The sequence below is a fragment of the Erinaceus europaeus genome, chromosome 2 (assembly GCF_950295315.1).
Source record: "Erinaceus europaeus chromosome 2, mEriEur2.1, whole genome shotgun sequence".
Taxonomy (NCBI): Eukaryota; Metazoa; Chordata; class Mammalia; order Eulipotyphla; family Erinaceidae; genus Erinaceus; species Erinaceus europaeus.
In genome coordinates, this window is record NC_080163.1 from 149,475,810 (window position 1) to 149,489,574 (window position 13,765).

Sequence of the window (13,765 nt, forward strand, 5' to 3'; positions counted from 1 at the left end):
GACCAACCCCTGTGGAGAACAGTCTGAAGAATCCTCACAAAACTAGAAATGGACCTTCCTCATGACCCAATAATTCCTCTCCTAGGGATATATCCTAAGGCTCAAGCATACCTATCCAAAAAGATATGTGTACAGCTATGTTCATAGCAGCATAATATGTCATAATAGCCAAAACCTGGAAACAACCTCAGTGCCCAACAAGATAGAAAGGCTGAAAAAGTTGTGATATATGTACTCAATGGAATACTAATCATCTATTAATAGTAATGAACCCATCTTCTCCAATCCATCCTGGATAGAGCTAGAAGGAATTATGTTAAGTGAGATAAATCAGAAAGAGAAAGACAAATATGAGATGATCCTACTCATAACCAGAAGTTGAGAAAGAACAGAAAGAGAAATGCAAAGTATAATTTGACTTAGTTTGGAGTATTTCACCAATGTAAAAAACTCTGGGGGGAGGGAGAGGGTAGATTTTCAGTTCCACTATAAGGGGTGGGTATAGGGACACAGACTTTTGGTGGCAGGAATTGTATTGATATACACTCCTATTAACATATAGTCTTATAAATCACTATTTAATCAATATGAGAGGGGAAAAATAGATTGAATGTCTGGAACTTTTGAATGTACAGCCCTCAGTTCTGAGTATATATTCCCTTAATCTAGCTATTTAAGGTTTCAAATTAGTAACCTGATCAAATTTTAACCCTGGGCTTAAATTTTTAATGCATTTCTAATAATGACTTTCTGAAATATTAAATCTCCTATAATCTTAGACCAGGGAGACCAGAAGCAACTGCTTTTGTTTATATATAAGATATAGTTATTTTTAAATAGCAATAAACGACATAAATCATGGTATGTTTTGTATATGGTCTTGTATGTATAGTACAGTAAATCCTAACCATGGGGTTTTCAAAGTAAACCAAATCCCCAAATATCTTGGTTATAATAATAATTATCTATTGCCTTCTTAAACTCTAAGACAGCAAGGAAGTTTCCTCATTAACACATATTTCTCACAGTCCTGGAACTTCTGGAGCTTTGCTTGTTTTCCTTCCTGCTTCTTTTGATCCCTGCCATTTGATACTGCACTTGCTGATCTGAATCATATCAGTGCAACCAGTACCACCTCAACATGTTTCACTTCAGATTGTGCCCAGAGACACCAGGCGTGCAATGTCAACCTTCTAGCTCCATTACTCTGGTGAAACCTTTCCTAGCTCATAGGACTTCTTAACTCCATTTGGGGTGGTGCAGTTTCTAACAAAGCCACAGAACCTAGATATAGACCAGGGCCCATGAAATAGGGCACATGTGCACAAGTATGCACAAATTAGGGGGGAAATCTATACCTTAAAGTAAAAGTTCACAATAGTGTGAAGTGACTCAATAAGTGCAGCAAGCAAGTCAAAAGACTTGAAATTGATACTTTTTTAAATTAAGTATTTAATTGTGGGGATATTGTAAAAGCATGGTAAGAGCATAGGGGAACTCCCATCATAAAGATGGAGGTCTGAAAAGACACCCCACCTATCAGCTTCTCCCTTTCAGGGGTCGAGCATGGAGAAGAAAAGCTTTCCTGACTCAGTTTCCCCTTGTCAGTCTCCTTTTCTTTTTATTAAGTACTTAATCAAATAGTTTCTACTTAGACCTAAATAGCCTCCTCATCTACTTCCTATTTCATTTCCCTCAGTCACTCTAAGGTTACCCTTGTCAGACAAAGTAAGGACTACAAAAACTGGATAAGGACAAGAGACTAGCACACTTTAATGATGGCTCCTTTGGTCACTACTAAGCTACCTTGTCATCCAGAGCCCTAGTCAGGAAATCCTTGGATTCTCATATAGAAATGATGGGCCTTTGACCTCTAACAGATCCCCCTCTCCACCATCACTGGTCATCTCCATCAGGAACAATATCATAAACCTTCTTGTGGGCCTCTATAGGACCTTGCTCTCACTGTGGAACAACAATGGTAGGGACTGTCCACTCACCAAAGGGATGCTGGGTCAATATACTCTGCCACTCATGTAAGACAGGTCATGAAATTAGTGCAGCCTAGAATGTTCCTTGTTAAGACCATGGAATGAGAGCTCATACCCACAGGGATTCAGAGGTTACACAGGTTCCAGTATTGAATATGAATAGACATGGGCCCCAGACCAGATTGATGGGGTTTACAGTTAACAATATTTATATACTTTTCCCATATTTGGGAGCTACTCTTTGCCTTGATTCAGCTTTCTAGCCCTATTAAAGTCATGGACCCCTTGCAATATACATAAAATAGACTTCCTAACTTTTCCCAAAATAGAGACCCCCATTTTCATCTGCTATATCCTTACCTTTAGGTTCCTGGTTATTAAACAATTTATTCTCCTTACATCATTTTTCAAAAAAATTAAATATCTATTTATTTATTCCCTTTTGTTGCCCTTGTTGTTTCATAGTTATTATTGTTGTTGTGTTGGACAGGATAGAGAGAAATGCATAGAAGAGGGGAAGACAGAGAGAGGGAGAGAAGGAAAGTTGTCTTCAGACCTGTCTGCTTTATATCTTAATGCTTTTTAGCTACCAAGTTTCAGTTGCTATCATGATGCCAAACTGATGTCCCCGGGCAGAGGACTTCACCGATGTGTCCTGGAACCCCACTTCCCCAGAGCCCTGCTCTACTAGGGTAAGATAGAAACAAGCTAGGAGTATAGATCAATTTGTCAACGCCCATGTCCAGAGGAGAAGCAATAACAGAAGCCAGACCTTCCACCTTCTGCACCCCATAATGATCCTGGGTCCATACTCCCAGAGGGATAAACAACAGGAAGGCTTCTAAAGGAGGGGAGGGGATATGAACCTCTGCTAGTGGGAATTGCACCCTTCTTATCCTACAATCTTGTCCATCATTATTAAATCAATAATAATAATAAAAGAATAAAGAACAGTACACACTGTGAGGCTCATTACATCAAAGCAAAAAAACTCTAGGGAAAGAGAGAAGATGAAGGAGCACTGGCGTCCTGTTGTGTTTCCTAGACACCACTCAAGGGGAGATGAGAGGTTCTGCCTTTCGTCTATATTGTAAGCCACTAGTCCCTACAATAAAATTTTTTATATCTCCATATTATAAGATTTTCAATTATATACATTAAAACAAAGTCCCATCCTTCCTCCAAAAATCTCAATTCCAGAAATTTGATATACAGTCCTCTTTGTTTTTCTCATGACTTCAAATGTCCATCTGTGCATTCATATGTATATTATATTTGGCAAAAATGGGCAAGTGGGATTTATTTATTTTAATGTCACCCTCATAAATCTGTCGGAAGCATCAAGAAAGTAAATACTAGTATTTATAATCTAGATAATTCTGTATTAAAATGAATTGAGTACTTTAAATTCTTACTCTTTTATGGCTGGGGATGTAGTTCAACTGGCAAAGCATTAGATTTGCATGTCTGAGATTCCTGCTTTGATCCCCACCATTTCATTTACCAGAACGGTGTTCTGGATTCTCATTCTCTTTCTCTTTTTTTAATACAAATTATTTTTAAAGATCCTTTTATTTATTTAATTATTATTGGATAGAGATAGAAACAGAGTAGAATTGGAGATAGAGAGGTAAAGACACAGAGAGACACCTGCAGCCCCCTGCTTTACTGCTAGTGAAGCTTCCCCCTGCAGGTGGAGACCAGGGTCTTGAACCCAGATCCTTGCACATTTTAATGTGTATGCTTAACCAGCTGTGGTGCATCAACATTTGGCCCTTCTCTTTCTCTTATATGAAACTCTCTCAAAGGTAATTAAATAAAATATTTTTTTAAATATCACTATTCACACTGTTCTACTTAATACTACTTGAAGATTTTATATATATATATATATATATATATATATATATATATATATATATATATACACGACTGATCAGGAGTTATCCAATTCAACTGTCAAATGATTTGTTTTGAAATGGGTTTCTGCATTTTGGTCAGCAGTTCTGCATTTGTGGATCTGTGTGCTAACAGCACCGTGATATCAAAGTGATATTTCTAGTCTGGAAATGCTTTACTTCAGTCACAAATCAATACTTTCAAAGGTGATTAACTGTGTCACCTTAATAGGTAAGGTTGTTCTTTCTGCTTGCCTGTACAGAAGTACTCACCTAGTGTAAATGCTGCTGTATGAAGGGATAGAAAAGTGAGATGGACAATCTAGTAGAGGAAAAAGTAAAACAGTCCATTAGCCTACCCAGTGCATGATTTTAAAGTTAAGTTGAAGTTCAGCAGTTTGGCATTTCAGATATTACTTAACTACCCAGAAACTGAATTAAACCAAAGAACCTTTTCTTAGTGACACAGGAATTTCTTGGGTGGAGTAAGGGGGTGGGGCAGCAAATTGAAAGAGAGGAGGCTGCTTCTAAATCTTCTCATGTTGAATACAATTCAGGTTGCTTACTTCATATATTATCTGTATTAAACATATGCACTAGTGTTTCTAAAAGGTGTTTGTTTGCTTGTTTTAGGTAGGGACAGAGTGACAGAGCAATAGAGATAGAGAAATAGAAAGAGAGAGAAGGGGGGGAGAGGGAGAGGGAGGGGAGAGAGAGAGAGAGATAACATCAATATTTCTTTCAATGTTGTGGGGTAGGCTTTAAACCTCAATTTTACATGCATGGCAAAGCTGAACACTAAGTATGCTATTTTACTGGATCAATGTTTTTAAAGTTTAAGATACATAAGACATAACTAGACAGAATTAACTGTGTGAAATATATATGATTAAAATATTAGAAATCTCAGAAGAAAGGTCCTGGACTTTGTGAGAAGTGGTTGCGGGGCAGTGGTACAGAGAACTTTGGTGAAAGGTATGGTGATTTACATGTATTTATGTGAGTATACAAACATTCTGGAAATCTTATAATTTTGTAGAACACTGTTCAACAAATAACAAAAATCTATAAAACATAATCTAATAATTAAATATGATGTGTTTCCCCCAGAAACAGGCCCTTCCCTTCCACTCATATACCTTAAAAACAAATCTTATGCTCAGCCTTTAGTAATGGTAGTATAATGACTTTCTAGTATTTATCCCTTTATACTATTCTTGGGTCCAATACTGGATTTTTTTTTGATTTTTTATAATTTGAGAGAAAATCTAGAGTGACCAAAGGATTAAACAATAATAACAAAAACATTTGTTGTATATATGGTTTCTTTTAAAAAAGAAAGGTAGAAAGTATAATTAGAGTTTCTGTAATAACTATTGTGTTACTTAAGTATAGGCTTGAACCAAGAGTTAATTGACCTTATTCCTGTAACCAATATGGCAATATGGTAGAAATCACGAGTATAGTAAAAAATATGTGAACTACTCTTAATTCTTTTATGAAACATTCATTCAAAATATTGTGAATATTAACTTCAGGTTAGATTTCTCTGAAAATAGTCTGTGAAATTTAACTCACTTTGTAGATAAAGAGATCAATGCATGGAGAAGTGATGTGAAATTTCTAATGTCAATTATATGATCAAGCCTGCAATTAAGACATACCTTTAAAGTTCCAGGTATATATATCATTCGTTCTTTCTCTCTTTTTTTTTCCTTTTACATAAAAGTTAACTCTTTCTGTTAAATATGATCAAGAGATGAAATGCAAACTTGTTTATTTAGTTTTAAAAGTCAAGGTACTTTTCATAGTCATGTACATTATAAATGCTGTTTAAAAACTGTAATAAAAATAAATACACAATGGAATACTACTCAGCTGTAAAAAATGGTGACTTCACCGTTTTCAGCCTATCTTGGATGGACCTTGAAAAAATCATGTTGAGTGAAATAAGTCAGAAACAGAAGGATGAATACGGGATGATCTCACTCTCAGTCCGAAGTTGAAAAACAAGATTAGAAAAGAAAACACAAGTCGAACCTGAAATGGAATTGGAGTATTACACCAAAGTAAAAGACTCTGGGGTGGGTGGGTGGGTGGGAAGAATACAGGTCCATGAAAAATGATGAATGAAATAGTGGGGGTTGTATTGTTAAATGGGAATCTGGGGAATGTTATGCATGAAAATAAATAAATAAATAAATTGAACAAAGCAAGTGTAATATGACTGTACATTATAAGTTAGGGGAAATTATATATGTTCAAACAAAAGTGTACAATAGTGTGCAGTGACCCAAAACAGCAAGCAAGTAGAAAGACCTTAAAAAAAAAAAGATACCATAAAATCATACTTATATACCTTTCCCATATTGGGAGCTCATCTCTGCCCAGATAGATCTTTCTAGTCCTATTTCCAATTCCTCAGACAATTCCTCTGGTCTACTTCCATGTTAGCTGTTGTATTCAGGCAAAAATTAGTAAAGTCATGGACCCCATGAAATATATCTAAAGTAGACCTACTAGCTTTTTCCAAAATGGAGATCCCCAAACTCATCTTCTATATTCTTGCCTTTAGGTTCCTATTAAACAATTTGTTCTGCTTTATATCTTAATGCTTTTTCAGCCACCAAGTTGTAGATGCTACCATGATGCAAACCTGACTTCCCTGGGCAGAGGACCTCACCAATTTACCCTGGACTCCCACCTCTCCTGAGCCCTGCCCCACTAGGGAAAGAGAATAGGCTTGGAATACGGATCTACCTACCAACCTTCATGTTCAGAGGAGAAGAAATTAAAGAAGCCTGACCTCCCATGAAGCCTTCTGCACCCCATGGACCCAGGGTCCATGCTCCCAGAGAGGTAAAGAATAGAAAAGCTTTCAAGGGAGGAGAGGGGATGCAGAACTCTGGTGGTGGGAATTGTATCCCTCTTATCCTGTTACCTTATAGATATTTTTATTTTATAAATAAAAATTAATTTAAAAACATGACTGTACAACAGGATTATGATAAAGGTATAATTTAATCATTTAATCAAAAATGACTCTGAGATTCTTCTAACAAGAAAGAATGAATAAATGAAAGAAAGAGAGGAGAGAGAGAGAGAGATGTATAAAGTAAACAGAAAATGGTCCCTTAAAAGAAGCACGGATTTCACGGAACTAAAGACTGTGGGAAATTTCTGATAGTCAGTCTGATGTGTAAGGAGCATATACTTTACAAGATGGATAAAGCTAACAGAAGTAAAAGAAAGTTCTTTTATAGAAAAAAATCCAGAAATTACAGAACAAACTGCTGTCTTCCCCATGAGAGAGATATTTGTAGATTCAGCCTATAAAATATTAAATAAATGAAAAAATCAACAAAAATTATTTATAACAAGAATTAAATACAATTTAAAGAAACAGAGTAAAAATCAACACCAGACTCAGGTATGACAGAGAAGTCAAACCTGTCATGACCAAAATAAAAAACAAACAACAAAAAAAGAAAAGCTTGGAAATATCTGACTATATGGAGTAAAAAGACAACCTACTTTCTACAAGTAGAAGATAATATAAATACCTTAAAATAAGTTTAATGTATAAAAGTACATTGTATGATATTAAATCCTCTCCTAAGTAGCTAGGATCTCCACAATTCCAACAATCCATTCTCAAGACACAGTTTTATAAAATAATTGTTTTTTCAAGACTAGAAGGGAAAACACAAAGCAGAACTTGGACTGGATTTGGTGTATTGCACCAAAGCAAAAGACTCTGGGGTGGGGGTGGGAGTTAGAGTCCTGAAACAAGATGGCAGAGGCAAACCTATCTGGGGTTGAACTGTTATGTGAAAGACTGAGAAATGTTACACCTGTGTAAACTACTGTATTTTACGGTTGACTGTAAGCCATTAAACCTCCAATAAAGAAATTTTTAAAAATTACAAATAATATTTGTTTTCTGTTGGTATACAGTGGTCAGGTCTTGCACTACTATTGGGCATATTCCCTTTCTTCTGGCAAGCCCAACATTTGCCCAGTCAAATTATATTATTTGATTCAGCTTATCAATCTGATTGTCAACAGAAGAGTTATAATAGAACCTTAACTGGATTATTTCTACGATCCTACAGGTAAAGTTCTCTGTAATTTTGTCAAGGAATAGCGAATGATTTTCTTAACAGATACAGTAATTCATTTCTGTGTATTTCTCTAAGCCCAGAGCTTTGTAAAGCAAGTGGGGATTTGAGATATAGGTAACTAGCTATCCCAAAACTCATCTTGTAATTTTTCTATCTATCTATCGATCTATCTACCTATCAATCTATCTATCATCTATCTATCTATCATCTATCTATCTATCATCTATCTAATTCAGAGACAGCAAAGCAGAAGAAGAAAGAGGCCAAAAAATAATAAAATAAAATAACACCAAAGCTTCCTTTAATATGACCAGGACTGGACTTAAGCCAATATCAATCATAAGGCAAAGCATGAGATTATCCAAATGAGCTATTTTCATCTCATATTTTAAAAATATTATTATCTATACAAATTTAGTTGAGAACCCTGGCATAATACTGAGATGGAAAATTTATCATCAAATATTCTATATTTTATTTACTTTCCATGTCTAGTGTTATTTACCCTCAATTTGTATCAGAAAAAGTTTCTCTATATGATGCTAATAATATTTTATGAATCAGACCTTTAGTTTTAATCTAGTTCTATTAAATACTACCACCTCTGCAAACATTTCCAAATTCCTGAGATATTGTCCTTACCAGGGCATTTTCATTCACTGATGTTAGTTTCTACCACAACTGAAAAATGTTACATTGGAACAAGTTTTGCATGAAAAGCACATTCCATATTCCACGTGCCACTATAGAATGATTGATAGCTATTGGTGACTACTCTAGCTCTGAAATATTGTGTCAGAGGTTAATTTCTCTTGGTACTACATACCTTATGCTAGGTTTCCAGAATCAGATTCTAAGGGGATTTATATATAGAAATGGGCAAGTGATGGGCAAGATCAAATAGAGGGCTGGAAAAATTTAATTATAATGAATTTGTAGTGAAAGTATAAGTTGATTTTATAGGGAGCTGTAGAATTGGGATGGGTTTTTAGAATTTTCATAATGAAAATTTTAACCATTTAATCTAACTTCCTGAGTAAAAAAATATGATGCTTTCTTTGTTGGAGAGTGACTGATGCACTGACGTCAACTCTGAGGAAATGTGGGAAAGTGCCCTTATAACAACAGTTCAGAAAGAGCTGGGAGATGGGGGGAAGAAAGGCTGAACACAAATTTCCAGAAAGAAATTCATTTCTCAGTAAACACTCCAGGTACTAGGGAGATTAAAGGGGTGACTGATTTCTAATGGAGAACTATGTAGGACCATTATGTTCTCTTTTCAGAGTCTGTATTAATTTCTTGTCCAGCTAATACTTATGATACTTATAAGTGGTACTTATAAGTATAAGATGATACTTATAATATGTGTCTAGCTAATACCTATATAGAGATACTGTATATTTTCTTTGTAAAGCCAACACATATTCTTTGAAAAATAAGTCAATATCTTTATGTCAAAGCTTTATTATGAAATGTAGAAATATTAACATCTACTACTAAAATATTATAAAAAGGAAAACTGAAATCATGGGTAAAGACAGATTTGAGCTTGTAAACAGGATTCAAATGAACTTCTACTCTTGTCTATGTTTGGATCCATGTCTGTTTGTGGTGTCTTCATATTACAGAGCATCAAAAGCTGCTATTTCAGTGAAATTAAGTGTGTGAAAATTTCCTGACAAAGAAGGACATAAACATCATATGAAAAGTCATTTATTTTCACTTGGTGAATACCAGCACACATTTTACTTTAATATACCAAGAAATCAGCAACAAAATATGTATATAGATAGGCACATGGACATAATCAGTCGAAAGATTTTTTTTGACTGGCAAGCAACCAACAGGTGACATCTTCTATTTTGACTTTAGGAGAAATTCGAAACCTGTTTTAAGACTTACCAATCTATCATGAGGAGGTGTGAAATTGTACTCATGTGATAATGACTGTCATGGAAATCACTACTTCTCCCAGTAAAGTGATTTGAGAAAAAGAAACTACTAACCTAAATACCTTGATACACTGAACAAGTACATAAAATGTTATTTCCTTGCTTGAATCAGAAATTTAAAAAAACAAAAATTAAAATGTGTGCTCTTCCAATCCACTCCAGGCCATTAAACAAAAAGTAAAAGTGTTTCCATTTCATGCCAAGTTATGCAAGTATTAGATAGAGATGACTCAGACCTCAGCACCACCCACACTACTTAAGTAGGTTGCCAGCAAGGCAGATGGAACAGCTTGTAAAATATCTTTAGATGATCCCAACCATTTATTGCATCTGCTTTTATGATGTGAATAGATAAAAAAATATTTGGCTCCCATGATTTTTATTGGTTTTAGAAATCAGGATATGTTATTTAAAAATTCTGTAGAAGGAACTTCATTTAACTAAATCTCCTAGTGGTGACTGTACTGGATAGATGCTCTTCACAATAATATCTGAGTACCATCTTTTCAAGGCTAATTTCTTCTGATGAGACAGACTTTACCTTACATGGGCCCCTTCTGAATTTGAAGAAAAGTAGCTTGAGGAACAATGCCAATTCTAGACCATGCTGGACTAGAAAGATACCTAATGACACCAAACCTCTGGTTAATTAGTATTGATGTATATTTATGCTGGGACGTGTGTATAAGACTTCAGAGCAGTGTGACATGACTTTTTTTTTTGTCATTGCTAGGGCTTCACTAATCTGGGTTGGCTTTCTTCAGGTAGAGTGGGAGAGACAGAGGCAGAGAAAAAGAAGAAGAAACTATAACATCAAGACTTCTCCAAATGTAGTGATGGTCACACTCAGTCCAGGGGTATATGTATAGCTATTTTGTTTGCCCTGAAATAAACTTTCTCCATTTTGTTTGTCATATAGCATTTGTTTGTCATATAGCATTAAGTACAAACACACAAAGGCAAGGAAAGGTATACTAGAAAAAAGCATTTTCAATATCTAGATAGAAATGGCATCAGTATATTGGGTTGTCAGGAAAAGACATACTTTTCTAAGTTTTTCAATAAAAAAGTACATTATCACTTTTCTGACAACCCAATAATACACCAAACAATATGGGTTATAAGTCATTCTCTACTATTTACTAACCATATGACTTTGTATCAATTACGATCTCACCTAGGATAAATGGGAGCATCTATTATTATTGTTGTTGTTGTTATCGGGCTTCAAAACTCCAGAGTGACTTTTTCAGATAGAGACAAAGAGGGAAAGACACCAAAGCTTCCCCCACTGCTGTGGAGGCAGGGCTCAAACATGAATTATGTGCATGACAAAGCAAGTATACTATCAGAAAATGTCATTCTTATAGAAAATTTGGAGCAAAAATATGGTAAGTATATGTGGAAAAAATCTTTTTAAAGTTATCTAAGGTGCTACATAGTATGCTATTTTAAACATAATATTTCAAGAATTTATACTAAAAGTTTTATTAGAGTTATGCCAAGAAAATGACTCCGAAGTGTGAAATGTGTGTTTGATTATATGATGATTTTACATAAATAAATGAAACAAAGCTTTTGTGCCATACCTAAGGCCCTGGTCCATCCTGGATACTAATATAATCACAGATAATAATTTTGATTAGAAAAAATAAGCACAAAATGTAAGTTAAAAAATCCTAAATAATGCCTTTACTATAAAGCCATCCTCAGGACATTAGAGAATAAAAAAAATATTTCATTTGTAAAGCCACATTTACCTGACAGATTTGATGGGCTGAATTTGATTTTCCATTAGGAAAAATGACATAAAGTGCTTAATTCTTCCATCAACTGCCATAAATGGAATTAAATTGTCTTAAAGGGATGTTTGACAATTTTTTAGAGATCAAACTATTAAATTTTTCTACAGAATCATATTTGTTATATGTGATAAAATGTAACAATGTATAATCAATACCAGAATTATATTACTACTATTCAATTATTTATCATATATCTAAAATTTTATTTATACCTTGGAAAAAATAATCATAATAAATATAATATAATACATATTTTAGAGACTATAACTATTCATTGACATTTACAATATCAGTGATAGAAAATGCAAGTGAGGTTAATCAGCCACAAGATCATATTAGAATTGGATTGAAAAAATTAGAATCATGACTTGAGAAGGGTGAAAGTCACCATTTATTGATAATTCATTATTTGGAAAAGACTTGACATCATGACTGAATTTAATCCCTGCAAAAGCCAGTGATATCAGAACCATTATCCCAGTCTTACAGATGACAGTTGGGATACATAATTAATTCATGATCACACAGAGAGCAGACAGGAAAGAAAAACTCACAAACACATCTGTATAACACCAAAGTTCATGGTCATATCCATTACTATGTGCAGTCTTGGAAGTCAGGGGGCTTGTGTTATCACGTATAACAAAAATATTCTCATGAGATAGGGCATATGTTCACATGTATCCATAAATTAGGGCAAAATATATACCTGAAAGCAAAAGTACACAATAGTCTACAGTGAGTCAGTATGAAGTTCATAATGAAATAGTGTCTACTTAGATATCCTCCTCACCTACTTCCTATTATACTTTCCTCACTCACTCCAAAGCTAACTTTAGTAAAGCAAGGACTGAAAAAGCTGATTAAGGGCAAGAAACTGGCATACTTTAAGGAAGACTCTTTAGTCACTATCAGGCCACCCCATCAGCTGGGGCCCTAGTTAGGGAGTCCTGAGATTCCCAAACAGACATGATGGGCCTAGACCTCAAATAAATCCCTCTCTCCATTGTTACCAGTCATCTCTATCAGGAATGACAGAATGGACCCCTATGTGGGCCCCCACAGGACCTTACCCTCAACTTGGATCAACAATGGTAGAGAATGTTCCATCCTCTAAAGGGAGGCTGGACAACATACTCTATGCTACACCTGAGGCAGATGGGTCTTAATATTAGGGCAGCTTGGAACATTCCTACTCATGACCACAGAATGTGAGCTCAGATCTACAGGGATGCAGAGGTCACATAGGCTCCTAAGCTGAATATGGGCCCCAGATCACATCAAATCGATGGGGTTTACTGTCAACAGTATTTATACACCTTTCCCATATTTGGGAGTTACTCCCTTCCCTGATCCAGCTTTCTGGTCATATTCCAGCCATGACATCATCTTCCCAGACAATAACTTGGATCCACCTGCATATCAGATTTCAGGTTCAGGGAGGGAGAAAAAGAGAGAGAGAGAGAGAGAGAGAGAGAGAGGCAGAACACGTATAGCCACAAGCCCTTGGAATAGAATTAAAATATGCCTATTAGCAAAACAGAGATTCCCTCAACTCTTCATCTGCACTATTCCAGCCTTTAGGTTCATGATTAGTTAATAATTTGTTTGGCTTTTATATGTTAACTCTCTTTTCAGCCACAAGGTTCCAGATGCTACCATGATGCCAAGCAGACTTCCCTGGACAGACAACCCCACCAATATGTCCTGGAGCTCCTCTTCCCCAGAACCCCACTCTACTAGGGAAAGAGAGAGACAAGCTGGGAGTATGGATCAACTTGTCAATGCCCATGTTCAGCAGGGAAGCAATTACAGAAGCCAGACCTTCCACCTTCTGCATCCCACAATGACCTTGGGTCCATACTCCCAGAGGGTTAAAAAATAGGAAAGCTATCAGGGTAGGGGATGGGCTACAGAGTTCTGGTGGTGGGAATTGTGTGGAGTTGTACCCTTCTTATCCAATGGTTTTGTCAGTGTTTCCTTTTTATAAATAAA